Below are 15,452 nucleotides of genomic sequence, written 5' to 3' on the forward strand. Positions count from 1 at the left end.
GAAGAAAAAGAAAGAAAGAAAGAAAGAAAGAAAGAAAGAAAGAAAGAAAGAAAGAAAGAAAGAAAGAAAGAAAGAAAGAAAGAAAGAAAGAAAGAAAGAAAAAGAAAGAAAGAAGGAAGGAAGGAAGGAAGGAAGGAAGGAAGGAAGGAAGGAAGGAAGGAAGGAAGAAAAGGAAGGAAGAAAAGGAAGGAAGAAAAGGAAGGGAAGGAAGGAAAGATGGAAGGAAGGAAGAATTCCCCAGCTTTCCCTTTAAGTGTAGAAAAGCATTTTTCTATTTGTCAAAAGCATTGTTACAGTTCCCTGCTTTCTAAGGGTCCTAGGATAGTGATTGATGGATAAATGAAAGTATTGTCTGTTTTCCAGCTCCCAGGTTTCTACTCTGGGTTCTTTCAGCATTAGAATTCATTGAAGAGGGTGAAGGAAATAGGAGAAGAGACTTTGACTCACTCCATAGCTGATTTATTGGTTGATTTCTAAGAGGGATCAGCGCCTGCTCACTTTGCTTTGGTTGTGCTCTGAAAACATTCCTATAATCTAGAGACTCATTCCTCTGAACGGCTGATCATTAGCTCATAAGGGTCCTCAAGGCAAAACAAAGAACAAAGGTGCCATTAAGGTTGTTCATGGCATGAAGTTTCTGATTTAACTCTTAACTCTCCCAAACAAGTCTGCAGACTCTAAAGCGCGTTATATATCTCTGACCGTGTTCTCTCAGGGCCTTTTGTTCTGTACTTTATGCATTATATGACCAAGATGGGTCAGCATGCAATTACTGATGTGTAGATAGATGTGTTTTCTTGCAAACAATAGTTACTTGTTTATATTCACAAAGGAAAGACATTTGCAGTTATAAAAGGATAGCAAACATATCCTACTTTACAGAGAGTATCAGAGCAGCCACAAACTAAACATAATCATGGCATTATAGTTTATCTGCCATTGTCACAGAGCCTCAGCTTCTTCATCAGTAAATGAGATAATTCAAAGTTAGCATTTATTAAGCACCTCCTTTGTGCCAGACATTCTGCTAAGAAAACACTTGAGAACTACTTTGTAAACTTTAAAGGTATATAAATTATTTTTATTGGTTTCTAGGTGGTGTAGTAGATACAGTAACTGAATTCAGAGTCAGGAAGATCTGAGTACAAATCTGGTGTCAGACACTTAGCAGCTTCTTTATTTTGTGGAAGTTACTCAACCTCTATCTGCCTCAGTATTTTCATCTATAAATAATATTTACACCCACCTCATAGGGTTGTTGTGAGGATAAAATGTGATAAAACATGTAAAGTGCATTGCAACCCATAAAGTGCTACATAAAATACTAATTATTTATTAGCAGTATATTAATATAGTATATGATAATATATGTCATTATATGTGATATATTATAGAATAATCTATTACATGTGATTATATAATATCTATTGCTTGTGATTACATATGAACATATCATATATAACCATATATGGTATATAATAATCTGTTATATAGTATAATTATTGTGATATAATAGGTAACATATATTTTATACATACACATATCATATATTATTATATGATAATTTTATATATATATATATTTTTTTTTATTATCATCCCTCCTGGTAAACCATGTTGTCCTCAGTATAATAGCTGAAGAGCTGGACTTAGACATCAGAACACCTCTATTAAAATCATGCCTCTTTGGAGCAGCTGGGTGGCTCAATGGGTTGAGAGTCAAGCCTAGAGACAGGAGGCCCTGAGTTCAGATTTGACCTCAGAGACTTCCTAGCTGTATGACCATGGGCAAGACCTTAGCCCCCATTACCTAGATCTTAGCACTCTTCTCCTTTGGACAGAAGTTAAGGGTGTTTTTGTTGAACTAGTTAATAATACCTAAGAACCTTTCCAACTCAAAAAATTCCATAATCCTATCATCCTAAGACTTTAGAGACCAAGATGATTCTATCTATATTTTGAATGACAAACTATAGCCCCACCTCCTAATAGCAAAGAGATTGAAAGTGTAATAACATTACAAAAGTCTTAGATGGAACATCTATGAAATGGATGCATATCTTGTATTGGGTACTGTTAGGGGTTAAGAAAGACATGAAAAAAAGTGTATAAAGAATACACAATCTCTGACCCCAGGGAGTTTCCAGTGTAATGGGGGAGAAAGGACATATGCATGAAAAAACCCCACCTATAACATATTCAAATACTCAGAAGAGATGTGATTTCTTCAATGTAGAGAACTTATAAAAGCTCCCTTCCTGGACTCAAAAAGGCAAAATCTGAAATTTAGTAACTAATAGGAAGTTGTCAGAGGAGCAGAGGTTAATAGCATAACACCTTAAGGTCTCCATTTTTTTATAAATATGATCTCATTTTATCCTCACAAGAATCCTGTTATTCCTTTTTTACAAATGAGAAAACTGAAGTAGATAGGGCTTAAATAATTTATCCAGGTCATACAGCTGCTAAGTATCTGAGGTTAAACTTGAGACTCCAGGACTAGCACTCTATTCACTATGCTACCTAACAGGCTCATAATACCAACTAGCATTTATATAGTGCTCTAAGGTTTGCAAAGAGGTTTTTGTATATTAATTCATTTGAGTTGAATGACTTGCTCAAAAATTTGAACCCAAATATCTCTACTCCAAGCCCAGAAGTCTATCTATCTGCTATGACACATTGTCTCATAGAATGAAATACAATACTTAATAGATGTGATGTGATGTAATGCCATAAGTGCCTACATAAGGAGTAATCAAAAGACAGAATTTGGTCCCTCAACTATCACTGCAATGGGACCTGGTGAAGTTATCTACTCTATTTCTTCCTTTCACTCCCTGCCTCCTCACTGCCAAGTGAACTGGCAGAGCTTCCCCTCAGGGATTCCCTGCTCTCTAAAATTTTGTTAATTTGTTGTAGTGAAGGGTTTTGTTTCCTCATAAAAATAAGATGATTTTGATTTGTATTGTTTTAAAGACTTATATGAACTGATGCAAAGTGAGTGAGCAGAACCAAAAGAACAGAAGTGCACCATGACAGCAATATTCCTTGATGAACAACTGTGAATGATTTAGCAATCTAGTGATCCTAGATAATCCCAGAGACTTGTAATGAAAAATACCATCTGCCCTCTGAGGAAGAGTCTGAATGCAGTCTGAAACATTCTATATCTCATTTTCTTTCTTCTTTTTTTAAAATTTGAGATCTCTTCCACAAAATGACTAGTATGGGAAAATGTTTTGCATGATTGCATATGTAAAATCTCTATCAGATTATTTACCATCTCAGGAAGCGGGGAGAACATAGAAGGGAGGGAGTGTCAGAAGAAGGGAGAGAATTTAGAGCTTAAAAACTCTTAAAAATGAATGTTAAATTGTTTTTACATGTAACAGGGGAAATAAATTATTATCAAAATATAAAAAATTAATTAATAGAAACTCAAAGGGGAATTCTGGATGTCTTGACTTGCAATTGAAACGCATTTAAATGAAACAGACTTGCAGAGCTGTCAGTCTCACTCTTTCTTTCAAGGTCATTGAAGCCCAGTGAAGCAAAAGTGAAGACTTCTGGTGATGAAGTTTATGACCTCAGCATCTCTGATGTCTAATCAAGCTCTAAACTCTCTCCACCCAGCCTGATTCATCCTCCTTCATGATTGCTGGAACAAACTGGTCTCATCTGCCTTTGGGGGGAAGTCTTCATATATGTGGGGTAAACATATCTGAAACACCAACAGAGTTGAGGTTTGTTGGTAACCTTCAACCTGGTTTAACCTCTCTGTTTTACCAGATTGTAGCTTTTTGAAGTCATAAGTGAGAGTTGAGTGCTAGTTAGACACCAAAGGTGAATGAGCATCCCTGAAAAGGGCTCAGCAAAACCCCCATCAAAGGTACTAGTCCTCCCCTGAACACCTTATACACCTCACTGTGCTAAGTGCTTTACAATTATTATGTATTTAATCCTTATAACAACCCTGGGAAGGAGGTGCTACTATTATTCTTCTTTAATAAATGAGGAAACTGAAGCAAAAAGAAATTAATTGAATTGCTCTGGGTTACACAGTGTCTGAGGCCAAATTTGAACTCATCTTGATTCCAGGTTCTATCCATTGTGCCACAAAGCTGCTGTAGCAACCACGATATTGATATGATCCAATCTATACATAAGGAAGATTAGTCTGTTGGGTGGGATGAACTGAATGAGAAAGTGAATCAGAGTGTTAAGAGATCATTTCCATTATTTAGACAAATGGTAATAAGGGATAATTTTAGAGTAGTGGCAAGAGAAAGTGATAGATACAGAATAAGTCCATTTCATAGAAATAAAACTGATAGAATTTTGGTAACTGATATGAGAGGAGAGGAAAATGGGAAGAATCTACCATAATGTCAGGTATTTCATACCTTAGAGACTAGGTAAACAGTTGGTCAATTGGTAGATAAAGTAGAAGAAGGAATATGTTCAGAGGTAAAATAATAACTTTGGTTTTAGGACATGTTGAGTTGTTCATGGGGCATCCAGTTGAGGTGTTCATGGGGTATCTAGTGAAAATATCCAAAAGTAGTTGGAAGTGTAGGTCTGAGAAAAGTTAGTACTGAGTATATAGAGTTCTGAATCATTTTCTGGGAAGATATATTTAAAGGTGTGGATGTTAATAAGCTTTTCAAGTGAGACAGTGTATAGAGAAAAGAGAGAAGAATGTTAAGTACAGAACCATGGGTGGGTTATATGCAAGGTCAGGAAGAAGATAAGGAATCCACAAAGGAGACAGAGAAAGAACAAGTAAGAGAAAAATCTATATAATGCCATTGAAAGCAACAAAGAAAAAGAATCCAGAGAGTGACCAATCAATGGTACATTGTTTTTTTCAAAAAGAACCCCTAGATGGGGAATTAAGAAGCTATTGGGGTAACTGGTACCATCTCATTGCATATGAGAATGCAATAAAAATCATCTTCCTTATCTGGAGACAAAACACACTATAAAAGTGCACATAGCCAATAAATAAGATTTAGAGAGAATAGAATATTCCTGAAGGCAAGTGATACCAGCTCACCAAGCAGAAGTGAGGCAGCGGGGTGGAAGGAAGTGGAAAGTGGACAACATCACCAGGACCCAGAACATTAACAGTCACATAGGTAGAAAGCTTACTTTTGCAACTCTAATCCTGCTCCTACCTTCCCTGGAACACCAGGCTTCCTTTCCACAAGTTTATGTCTATTACCTCCATCAAAACTCAAGTCAAACAATTCTGAAGGACTTATCACACAGAATGCTATCTACTTTCAGAGAAAGAACTGTTGATGTTGGGTGCAGACCAAAGCATACTACTTTTCATGATAGTTTATTTATGGTTTTATTTGGGGTTTGGAATTTTATATGAGTATTTTCATACAACAATGACCAATATGGAAGTGTGCTTTGCATGTTAATACATGTGTAACCCAGATCAAATTGCTTACCATCTCCAAGAGAGGAGAGGGAAGGGAGGGAGGGAAACAATTTGGATTTTATAATTTCAGAAAACATGTTGAAAATTGTTATTACATGAAATTGGGAAAATAAAATATCTTTGAATAAAAAAAACCCTCAAGCCAAAGCCCATTTCTTCTAGGAAGCTTTCCCTCACTGATACCATTCAGGTCACTTTGATGCTCTCTCAACTCTCATGCATTAGTATACATTTAAGTGTGTCTTGAATTTGTTCTCAATTCTCATACATATCCGCCTTCCTTCTAAGCAGACAAAATCTTTGAGGATGTTACAAATAATATTGATATCGATGGATATATTCAAAAATATTAATGGTTTATTTAAAGCCATATTGGTAAGTAAGAAGAAGCATGTGACTGCTAAGATCTAATTCAAATGCCCCATCATTACCTCTGCCCACCTGGCTTGTTCAGCAGGAAAGAGCACGTCTCAGGCAAGTTCTGAGGCTTTATACCTTTGTCTCCATAATCACAATTCCTGCCCACCTGTATTACACAAGAGGAATCATGGGAAATGTAGTTTTCAAGTTCCCTAAACATCCACAGGAAGTTTATACCCGAGACCTCAATATTAAAGCTCAATGAACCCCAAATTTCCAATATCACAAGGAACAGGACTGTATCATCTATTATTTCTTTTGTATCTTCCGCATCATTTAGTTCAGGACTTTTCAGGCAACTGGCTTGTGATAAGAGCATTGGACTCAAAATCAATATATAATAATCATGATGATGATAACTATCTTTCATATAGTGTTTTAAGGTTGGCAAAGTGAGGTATAAATATTATTTCATGTTATCCTTGCATCAACCCTAGGAGTTAGTAGCTATTATTATCCCCATTTTACAAAGAATGAAATTGTGGAAGAAGTTAAGTGACTTACCCAGGGTCTAATTAACGTGCCTGAGGCTAGATTTGAATTTAGGTTATCTTAACTCCAGATCCAGTGCTCTACCTAGCTCTCTATACCTGGCATTATATAGCTGCTACCTCCATTCAGATCCTTCCTACCTGTGAGTCCCTAAGTGAGTTTCTTCCTCTATAAAATGCGGCTAATGATAGTAGCTACCTCCCAGAGTCATTGAATCAAATGAGCTAACATATCTATGCAGTGCCTTACAAACTTAATTATATATATAATATATTTTTTATAAAAAGTGTTATATAAATACTGGCTAACTATGCCTATTCAAGAAAAGCTTGTTGGGGCAGCTAGGTAGCTCAGAGGATACAGTACCAAGACCAAAGTCAAGAGGACCTGGATTCAAATCTGGCCTCAGATACTTCCTAGCTACATGACCCTGGACAAGTCACTTTACCCCAATTGCCTGGCCCTTACACTTTTCTGCCTTGGAATCAATATTTGTATCAATACTAAGAGAGAAGGTAAAGGTTTGGGGTTTTTCGTAAACTTTTTAACCCTTGAAACCCTAGGAGCTTTTTTGTTGGGTCCCATGTTCCATTCCTCTGCAAATTCAAGTAACTTAAGGAACTTGAATCAGTGGTCAGAGGCCCCCTTGCCCTGGGCTTCAATCAGAATTACTTGGCACAAAGAGTTGAAGATTATATATATACACACATATGTGTATATATAAATAAATACATTTATTATTAATATATTACACACATATGTATATATATATATATATATATATGCATACATACATTTTCCCCCCTCTCCTTTGCACTGGCTTAGTATATTTTTTTAAAAGGATTCTGTGCTCTCTGCTTGGGTAGAAAGCACCTTTCCCCTGGAGCTCTTGGAAGGCATTAATTAGGACTCCAGAACCTCAAGGAGGTTGCTGTTCTGCTCATTTTACAGATCAATAAACTTGTCCAAGGTTGGCTGGTGAGTCATGACTGGTGATTCAGAGACAGGATGAGGCTCCTCAGTCTTTCCCATGTACCATCCAGCGCTTAATCTCCCTTCCTCCCTCTCATTCAGAAACCCCAGAGGGAAACATCTGTGAACAGAACAAAATGAAAACTTTCTCATTTGCAGAAAATGTACTTTAGTTTCATTGACAATGAGTCATTCTCTCTTCAGGTTGAAGGCTCAGCTCAGCCTGGCCCTGGCTTGCTTTGAGCTGAATTGGCTGGGATCCATGCCTTGAGCTCAGGAAGGCAAAAGTCAGACTGTTTCTGGGTGACTATTTTTGGGGAAGGTCCTTCAGCTCATTCTGGGACTTCTTTGGCCAAACCAGGAACTACCAAGGTTCCTTTTGCTACTCCACCCTCCTAATTGACTGACCACTCCTGCTCCAATCTCCAAACACAATTCCTCAGTCATACATATGAAATGCATACTTTACTATTTAGTATAGGGTTGGCTTAATGCTTTTCTTTTCTTTTCTATATAAATAGGAATCCAATAGTTAGTTTATTTTGAAATAAAATCTCTCACAGGACAGGAGCTGCCTATGAAGCTCATTTTCTATAGGACCAGGTAGAGTGACATAAAAGTGATGGCAAAGATTCTCAAATAATTCATGGCACTTTTATTTGGACTTTTTCCCTCACACTTCTATTTAGCATTTAAATCTCTTCACAATCTATCCTTTCCTACATTTCTAGTCTTTTCATAGATTATCCATCCCTTCACAGCTTGTGGTATAATGATATAATCCAATTGGCCCAATTGTTGTTTAGAGCTTAGACTCTGAAAGGTGGGTTCTGGCTCTTGTTTTCATTTTTTTTGTGTGTCTTTACAACATCATCCCAAACCACAGATGAGGAAACTAAGGAAATGAGCATTAAATAACTTGTCCAGGGTCATAAAATTAGGAAGTGTCTGAACCCAGATTTGAACTCAGGAAGATAACTCTTCCGAACTCCAGGCCCAGAACTCTATCCTCTTCCATACTGAAAAAAAGACTGAATAATAATCCTTTCATTTAGCTGCCACTTCTTTCTTCTGTTGTAATGATAACATACTATAATATAGATAATTAATATATAACATAATATGATATAATATAATATAATGTTATATAATATGATATAATATAATGATAATATAACACTGTTATAGTGATAATATCAAAATCATTATTATTTAGTTTCTCTGGTAACATACAATACTTATGGAACTGAGGCAAATTTATAGTAATAAAAACCATTTCCCCAAATGAAAAATGGTCAAGGGATATGAACAAGAAATTTTCAGAAGAAAAAATTATCAGTAGTCATATAAAAATCCATAAGTCACTAATAATTAGAGAAATGCAAATTTAAACAACTCGAAGGTACTGTCTCATTCCCATCAAATTGGCTAAACTTAAGGTAAAAGAAAACGAAAATTAGAAATGCTGGAGGCAACATGGAAAAACAGGTTTGCTAAGATACTATTGATTTCAACTGTGAACTAGTCTATCCATTCTGGAAAGTAATTTAAAACTATAACCTAAAAGTTATGAAACTACAAGGAATAGTGCTCCTAGGTCTGTCTCCCAAAGAGATCAAAGAAAAGGAAAAAAGACCCAAATGTACAAAAATATGAATAGCAGCTCTTTTTGTGGTGGCAAGGAATTAGACACTGAGGGCTCTATCACTTGGGGAAAGATTGAAGAAAATATGGTATAAGGTCATAATAGAATATCATTGTACTATAAGAAATGATACAGCAGATGATTTTGAGAAAATCTTGGGACACTTATATGAATTGATGCAAAGTGAAGTGACCAGATGCAGGAGAATAATTGGTACAGTAACAATAATATTATAAGGTAAAAAATTTGGCAATTTTGATCAACACAATAACTCATCAAAATTTCAAAGGACTCCTGATCTATCCACCTCTAGATAGAGAATTGATGGACCAAGGATGCAGATTGAGGTATATGTTATTTCTTTTTCTTGTTATTTTTTACCATGACATACATATATATGTTTTGTACAATTTTATATTTGTAATGGTTTTTGTATTTTTTATCTTCATTGTGGTTGGAAGAGAGTCTCAAAATAAAATAAAACTGAATTTTTTAAAGTAACCATTAAGAACCCAGGTTCACTTCCATACCACAATGAAAAATCAGGGTAAGACTTTGTGAAAGTCCTTATGGATCTCTAATAATAATAACCATACTGACGTAGTCCTTACTATATGCCAGACACTGAGCTAAGTGCTTTACAATTTTTATCTAATTTGATCCTCATCACACCTCTGGGAGGTAGGTGCTATTATTATACCCACTTTACAGATAATAAAATTAAAGCAAACAGATTAAGTGGCTAGTGCCAAGGTCACATAGCTAGTAAGCTACTAAAGCCAAATTTGAACTTAGGTCTTCCTGACTCTAGGACCAGAGCTCTATCCACTTAACATCTAGTTGCTTCTTTCTAAATCATGAGCACTTTTTTTCAAGAAAGAAGCAGCGAAAGAAATTGATTATATTTTGACAAGAAAAGACTCAGTATTGATGTCATTGCTGCCTTATCTTTGTGACTCCACCACCACCATATTAGAGCAAAACTAGTTTAATACGAAAAGAAAAAATGATAATGAAAGAAAGATAGGACATTTGTAACTAGGACTTAAGTTGGCTGTCCTGAAGGCTGGCTAAACATATCAGAATTTACAGTCCAATACCTGGGGAATCATTGCAAACATTGAATATGAAGGTGGTTTAGTGAAGGGTTTCAAATCAGTTGGAGAGTCATGGGAGAGAAGACAGTGAGAAAAGATAGAATTGGAAACTGAAATGGTGGCAGGAGAGGGCCATTGTCAGGACTATGGAGTAAGAAAAGAGGCTAGTGGCTGCTAGCCTCACTTTCACATTTTATGACAATAAAGTCAAGGCAAATCAAAAACTAATTGGAAATTAAATAATATGATTCTCCAAAATCAGATAGTTAAAGAACAAATCATAAAGAATTAATAATTTCATCGAAGAGAATGACAATGATTTTTTAAAAATGTGTGGAAGCTCTATAAAGGTCTTTCTCTCCAACCCCTCTCTCCCTTTACATTCTTAATCTTTATAAGGTGTTGCTTGTATTATATTTCCTTGTTATGGTTTAAGTTGTTCTTTTGTAACTTTGTTCTTTTCCAATACAAAGCAATGGAATATTGTGTCTTAAAGGGATTTGGAAGAACAAAAGACCAAGAATATCAAGGGAAACAATGAAAAAATTTGAAGGAAGGTGACCTAATACTACCAGATCTTAAACTATACTATAAAGCAGTAGTCATCAAAACAATATGGTACTGGCGAAGAGAGAGAAGGGAGGATCAGTGGAAGAGACTAGAGGTAAGTGACCTCAGCAAGGCAGTCTTCAATAAACCCAAAGAACCCAGCTTTTGAGACAAAAACCTACTATTTGACAAAAACTGCTGGGGAAATTGGAAAACAATATGGGAGAGATTGGGCCTAGATCACACCCTATACTAAGATAAACTCAGCATGGGTGAATGACTTTAATATAAAGAAGGAAACTATAAGTAAATTAGGTGAGCACAGAATAGTATATTTGTCAGATCTTTGGGAAAGGGAAGATTTTTAAACCAAGCAAGAATTAGAAAAAAATTACAAAATATAAAATAAATAATTTTGACTACATTAAACTAAAAAGTTTTTGGACAGACAAAACCAATGCTTCCAAAATTAGAAGGGAAGCAACAAATTGTGAAAAAATCTTTATAGCAAAAAACTCAGACAGAGGTCTAATTACTCAAATATACAAGCTAAATCAATCGTACAAAAATTCAAGCCATCCCCCAATTGATAAAGAAATCAAGACTATCAATAAGCACATGAGAAAGTGTTCTAAATCTCTAATACTTAGAGAAATGCAAATCAAAACAACTCTGAGGTATCACCTCACACCTAGCAGATTGGCTAAAATGATAGAAGGGGAGAGTAATGAATGTTGGAGGAGATGTGGCAAAATTGGGATATTAATACATTGCTGGTGGAGTTATGAATTGATCCAACCATTCTGGATGGTAATTTGGAACTATGCCCAAAGGGCTTTAAAAGACTATTTGCCTTTTGATTCAGCCATAGCACTGTTTGGTTTATACCCCAAAGAGATCATAAGGAAAAAGACATATACAAAAATATTTATAGCCGTGCTCTTTGTGGTGGCAAAAAATTGGAAAATGAGAGAATGTCCTTCTATTGGGGAATGGCTGAACAAATTGTGGTATCTGTTGGTGATGGAATAGTATTGTGCTCAAAGGAATAAAGAACTGAAGAAATTCCATGTGAACTGGAATGACCTCCAGGAATTGATGCAGAGTGAAAGGAGCAAATCCAGGAGAACATTGTACACAGAGACTAATACACTATGGTAAAATTGAATATATTGGACTTCTCTACTAACAGCAATGCAAGGATCCAGAGCAAGGCTGAGGGATTTATGTGAAGGAAAACTATCCACATTCAGAGGAAGAACTGTGGGAGGAGAAACACAGAAGAAAAACAACTGCTTGAACACATGGGCTGTTGGGAATATTATTGGGGATGTAGACACTAAATGATAACTCTAGGCCAACTATCAATAATATGGAATTAGATCTTGATCAATGATACATGTAAAACCCAATGGAATTGTGTGTTGGCTAAGAGGGGTTGGGGGGATTGGGGGAGAGGGAAAGAACCTGAAATATGTAACTAGGAGAAAATATTCAAAAATTTAAAAAATAATAAAAATAAATAAAATGAACAAACCAATCAACCTTACCTTTCATCTCAAAATCAATACTGTGTATTAGTTCCAAGACAGTAGGCAATGGGGGTTAAGTGATTTACCTTGGTCACACACTTAGGCAGTGTCTGAGACCCAGGACCTCCTATCTCTAGGCCTGGTTCCCTACACAGACACCTAAATATTCCTGGCTATGTGTTTCTGAGTGCAGGAAGAGAGACTTAGCCTCTAGTCCAGGGATCGGCAACCTTTTTAGCCGTGAGAGCCATAAACACCACATTTTTTAAAATGTAATTTTGTGAGAGCCGTACAGTGTTCACAGAGTGCGCTCCTGTAACAGTGCCTGAAAAAAACCTGACTTTATGGCTCCTGCAGAAAGAGCCATATCTGGCCCTCAAAAGAGCCAGATATGGCTCAAGAGCCGTAAGTTGCTAAGCCCTGCTCTAGTCCATAGTAGATGCTTTTAGGGGAATAACAAGGGCGGGAGTACCAGACCAAAGAAGGAGCCAGAAATTCAATCTTCTGCAGAGTCTCTGAGTGGGATAATAGTTGCTGACAATCTACAGAAACCCCTACCTTGGGAATTGTGATATTAGAAATTTGGAAGTCCTTGAACTAATTTTGAGGTGCCTCATCTAAACTTCCTGTGGACATTTAGGGCTCTTTCAAACTACATTTCCCATGATCCAACTGGCTTCCTCTCTTGCATAATCACGTGGGCAGGAAGTGTAATTATGTAGATAGAAGGATAAATAGTGAGAAACTGGGTTGGTACTTCCTCTTTGGTGATTTGGAGCGGAGCCAGGATGGGAGGAAGAGGTAACAGGGCCTGCATTATTTTTTTTTTTTAGATTTTTTTTTTATTTTTTAAACCCTTAACTTCTGTGTATTGACTTATAGGTGGAAGAGTGGTAAGGGTGGGCAATGGGGGGTCAAGTGACTTGCCCAGGGTCACACAGCTGGGAAGTGTCTGAGGCCAGATTTGAACCTAGGACCTCCCATCTCTAGGCCTGGCTCTCAGGGCCTGCATATTTTAAACTAACTCTTAACAGGCATGTGGCTTCATTTTTCTAATGGCTATCAATAAATCCTTAAAAACTATAATATTTTTAATTTATTCTTTTATATCCATTTTTATTTCTTGCAGAATAGCCAACAGACCCAAAGAACTTGCAGAGCTCAGACCAGGAGGGAAATGAATAGCCTTTGTTCCTGATCACACCACATTTGGAGCACTAAAAGTTTGCAAGCCTCAAGTCTAAACCATGAAAGCGGAAGGACATATCAGAACAGAAGCTTAGAGCAAACTTCTCACCCACCCCACTAGAAATATACAGAGCCCATCACTAACCAAAGGGTCAATGTCATGTATTCAGTCAAAGAAAGAAAGAAGAATCCAACCATAAAGAGCTATTATGACAACAGGGAAGCTCAAAATACAAACGCAGATGAAGAGAATAACTCAAAAACATTTACAAACAAAACTGCAAAGAAAAATGCAGATTAGACAGACAATAAGAATTCTAGAGAATTAAAGTACAATTCCTAAAATAGTTAAAGTAAAGAAAATAAAGCAAAAAATGGTTTTAAAAATCAAATTACAGTTGTAGAGGGAAAAAATGGGAAAATGAATTAAAGCTAGGGGTATATAGAGTGGAGAAGACATTTAAAGAGAATTAAATACCATGCGGGGGGGTGTACTAAACCTTAATAAAAAAAAACTAATTAAAAATTAGAATTGGATAAATGTAAGCTAATGGCCATTGTATGAAATTAACACAGAAATGTAACCCCTTTCCCACACATACTCATTAAGCCAGAATGCCAAGTCATGTGATTAAAGGACCATATGGTCATCTGGAATCCTGACTTCCAGAATGAGTGTGGTGGAAGACTTTGCATGGTGGTAACATGTGGGGAGATCAGGACTTGTGACCCAGATTGTCCAATCAGAGAACTCCTGTAGGAGTGATGTCACTGGCCTAATAAGAGACTGGAAGAGCTACTATCTCACCCACTCTCTAAAGTCTTAGTGCTTTGCCTGAACTTCAACTGGGAACTGGATCTGGGGAAGTATGGAAGCAGGGTTTTTTGGTTATGACAACCTGGTGATCTCTCTCTCTCTCTCTCTCTCTCTCTCTCTCTCTCTCTCTCTCTCACACACACACACACACACACACACACACACACTCACTTTTACTAATAAATAATTTTAATTTAATATAGTCTCTAGTATTTTAATCATTTCACCTAAGACATCAAAAATAGTAAAATAAAGTCAAAAGACTAAAAAAATAGAAGAAAATATGAAATATCTAATAGAAAAAACAACTGACCCAGAAAGCTGATTTAAAAGAGTTAATTTAAGAATCAGTATATTATTGGAGGTCCTAGGTTCAAATATAGCCTCAGAAGATACTTCCTAGTTGTATGGCCCTGGGCAAGTCACTTAACCCCTATTGTCTAGCCTTTACCACTCTTCTGCCTTGGATTCAATACACTCTCTGACAAAAGGTAAGAGTTTGAAAAAAAAGAATTAATTGATTACCCAAAAGCCATGAACAAAAAATCCTAGATATCATATTTCCATAAACCATGAAAGAATGGTGCCCAGACCTCTTAGAACCAGAGGACAAAGTAGAAACTGAAAGAATCCACCTATTACCTCCAGAAAGGAATACCAAAAAGAAAACTTCCAGGAATATTAAGTCAAAATCTAGAGCTTAAGGTCAAGGAAAAAATATTATAAACCATGTAAAGAGAACTCAAAAAGGCCTCTAGAATATTGGATGACCTAGCCCGTCTGCATGGCCAAACAACTGAACAGAGTTAAGAGAGCTGTAACCTGCACTGTTTGGAGGGAATATCCACATTGATGAGATACTAGAACCAGTGTTTCAAGTATTCTTTGTCCTTACGACACAGTAGATATTTAATACATTTTTGTTAACATAACATTAATAAATGTTTATTAAATTAAGTTGAAACTCAAAGAAAGGCATTGAACTCTGTCAAGTCCACAGACGGGATGCATTCTTTTTGCCAGTCCTGTGCCTGGCATTATCTAGAGCAAAGACATTGTCACAGGAGAACAGGGATTTTGTGAAATGCCTATGAAATAAGTGACTTCTGAGGTCTTTCTAGGCCTTTAAAATGCTGTAAGTGTTATGCCTGGAGAAGTATCCCAATAAATGAGTCTTGAACCAACAATGCAATATGCAAAGGGACTTTATTGTCTAGCTCGAGCTAGGGTCTCCCACCTAAAGTTGGTGAGTGACCCCGAGCTGGAGCTGCGCCTGGGCTAGAGTT

The sequence above is a fragment of the Gracilinanus agilis genome, chromosome 4 (genome assembly GCF_016433145.1).
Source record: "Gracilinanus agilis isolate LMUSP501 chromosome 4, AgileGrace, whole genome shotgun sequence".
NCBI classification, from domain to species: Eukaryota; Metazoa; Chordata; class Mammalia; order Didelphimorphia; family Didelphidae; genus Gracilinanus; species Gracilinanus agilis.